Genomic DNA, 3,025 nt, shown 5'->3' on the forward strand with positions numbered 1-3,025 from the left:
ATTGGTTTAGACGTCGCTTTTTAAAAAAGCGACGTCAAATCTTTTAAAAGAGCAGTTTTTTGGATGTCAGTTTATTTAAAAGTGACTTCATTTCTTATTTCGTTTTTGAAAAAAAAAATCAGCCAAGATTTAATCAAAACTTTTCCTTATAAATCTAGATTTCAGAAATTGATTTCACAAAAGAAGATAGAGTACATGCAACTTATGATAAATTAAAAAGATCACACAAGTCTATTTACATCTTGCTGTCTGAAATCAGCTCGATTCACAAGCTCCTTGTTCTCCCGAAGAGCCTCCCAAGATCTTTCCTCTCCTGAGGCAGGAACTTGAGCCGACCGGCCACGCCAGTCACGATTGTCTGGCTCGGTGTAACGACCTTGAGGTGGATTTGATGGCTGAAAAAGTGATCGACTTTAGATAAACCATGCCATAAAAATCAAAAGAACATGTATTCATAAACATCACGATAGGGAAGACAAAACAAACAGCTAACAGAAAGCTCACATTGGTTTCTGCACATTGGTTTAAAACTGCAATCAAGAGAGAAAGCTCACATTGGTTTCTGCACGTCCCCAGGTTTGGTCTTCACCAAGAAATTCAGTTTCAACTTCTAGTTTGACTTTCAAAATCTCCTCAGGTACCTCAGCCCCAACCTATACCCAAAAAAAATAATAATAATGAATTACAAACAGTTCAATGAAAACACGTGCGATATGACACACTGATGAAGAGAAAAATAAACGGTAAAGCAGCAGTGAACCTATATGCCATGTTCTCTATGCAATATCATTAAAACTGCATGATAAAATAAATAATTACCTGCTGCAGCTGCAAAAGCTGGTCCCGAGTGTAGCGGACGCGCTCACGAGCCTCAAACCGTGGGTCTCCAGACTGCAAATAGACAGACAGTTGGGAGCAAAATAAATAAACGAGAAACTAAGATTACAAGATTTCAATATGATTATGACGCTTGACAAATCAATGGCAAATATCATATTAATATATTCTAAAATCACTCCCTGACTGTTCAAATGGCCAACCAGAGCATTAACAGATCTGAATTCTAACAAACCAGCACTTGATGGTAAATCTTGTACAACATTTACCATCAAGAATCTAACAATGTGGTCTAACTCTATAATATATATACAAACACACACACACACTCAGTTCAAGTTTTGAGCTACAGATTTCACAGCCAGGATTTTAACAAATAAAGATAGCTAGTCCTATTAACACTGGACTGACCTACGAGACTTGAACCACACACTCTAATGCGAGTGATTTTAAAATAACTACAAGCTAAGTCCTAACCATACAGCAAATAGAAAATAAAATTCACACCAGCTTCGTAACCGTCTAAATTCCAAAGCATCTTCCGTTACACATATAAAAATGTTGGGCAAGATTAGATTGTTTTATCAATTTTCCCATATTTGAAGATTCTGTGGACGATTCGAAACTCGATTAACATTAACGCCCACCTAAAAGTCTCCAAGTTAAATCTTTATCCATATTCACAGCAGGTTGAGTTTACTTACTTGAGCTCCTTTGTAATGGCCTCAACATCCCAATCACCAACACAATTTTAAATCGGCCCCTTTCACACTATATCCATCTATATTAATGAATGAAGCTGTATAAAAGGAAAAATATAGAGAAAAAAAATTGACTGAGAATCAGCAAGTAATTATTACAATCAACGAGGAATCTGGTATCAATAGCTTATGATATTAAGAGAAACTTATAAAGCTATGCATTAACAATCAAAACAGTCACATACACAATCAAATCTTGGCAGCCATAACTCAAGAAAAATTCATAATTTTTCCAACTTGGATTCGGCCAAGCCCCTCATAACTCAACATGAAAACCAAACAATCAACAAAAAAAAAATTAAAACAGAGAGAGAAGTCTCAAATCGGAATTGGAAACCAAATTTTCGGAATAGAAATTGGGGAAAACATCTCAGATCCTTACCTGACCACGCGAATCAACAAACACGGACCCTCACGCCTTTTTCCTTCTCGGATTTTGCGGCGTCGGTCTCACAAGATCTCCGGCCGAATCCTCTCTCTTCTCGGGTTCCTGGTTCGTGAGGCTTCTCAGTCGTTCGTGTGTTGTTTGCTTAGTTTGGGTTCCTGGCGGCAGAGGAGAACAATGGACCACGGCGACGGCGAATATGAGAGGGAGAGACAAATTTGAGAGAAAAAAAAGAGAAAGAGTGAGACGGTGGAGTTTAGGTTTTTTTCAGAAAGAGTTGTTTTTGTTTTGTTTATTATGATAGGATTCACACTGAAAGTAAATAAAAAAAAAATTCTGGACAAATGAAAAAATGAGGGGGAGAAGCTGAGCGCCTAATTTTTTTTAGACTTTCGGGTGCGACTAGTCGCACCCAATACCACTTAAAATCAGCGAAATTTTTTTCTTTTTTGGAGCCCTTTGGGTGCGACAAGTCGCACATGATGCCCAATTAGGTGCGACTTTTAGGTGCGACAAGTCGCACCTAATACCATTCCGCACCAGAAAGCCTTATTTGTAGTAGTGACGAGGGCTTAGCAGTCGACTCGTGGACACGAAGCTTAACTCGAGGAGTGAACTCAACTCGAGGAGTCACGTGAAGATTCCTTCTCTTTGGGACCTCCGGCCTAACCATCGGCCCCTTGAGACTTTGTTATACTTTTATTTTTTTGTTTTTTTTTTTGTTTTTGAGGGTTTCATTGAGTATCTCTCCCCATTAGCCCCCCGGAGTTTCTTGTGTTTGTGAGACGAACTAAAGTTGAAAATATCATAACAAATTTAAAATTAAAATAAAGAGGTACGGTATCTCGCTTCGCTTCGATACCTCTACGAGCATCTTCGATGCCGATGCCTTGGTACGAGTATCTCTTCCCGGATTTGTGAGTCCCCCGACAAGTTTCATTCAAGAAAGGGCCATGAGGAACCTTATTTATCTCACATTCTCTTTCCCTCTACGAGCATCTTCGAACCAGGAAACACTCGTGTAAGGGATATACAATAATAT

General features: G+C 38.6%; 1 non-coding gene across 1 annotated transcript; it reads right to left on the bottom strand.

Moving 5' to 3' along the window:
- Positions 1 to 1,430: 1,430 nt before the first annotated feature.
- LOC149395060 (small nucleolar RNA snoR103) lies at positions 1,431 to 1,541 on the bottom strand. Its single transcript, XR_016299324.1, has one exon. It is a non-coding gene; the product is annotated as a small nucleolar RNA snoR103 (small nucleolar RNA).
- Between the last annotated feature and the right edge of the window lie 1,484 nt (positions 1,542 to 3,025).

Source organism: Urtica dioica, chromosome 5 (genome assembly GCF_054948205.1).
Source record: "Urtica dioica subsp. dioica isolate 48M chromosome 5, U.dioica_male_clone48M_v1_H2, whole genome shotgun sequence".
NCBI classification, from domain to species: domain Eukaryota; kingdom Viridiplantae; phylum Streptophyta; class Magnoliopsida; order Rosales; family Urticaceae; genus Urtica; species Urtica dioica.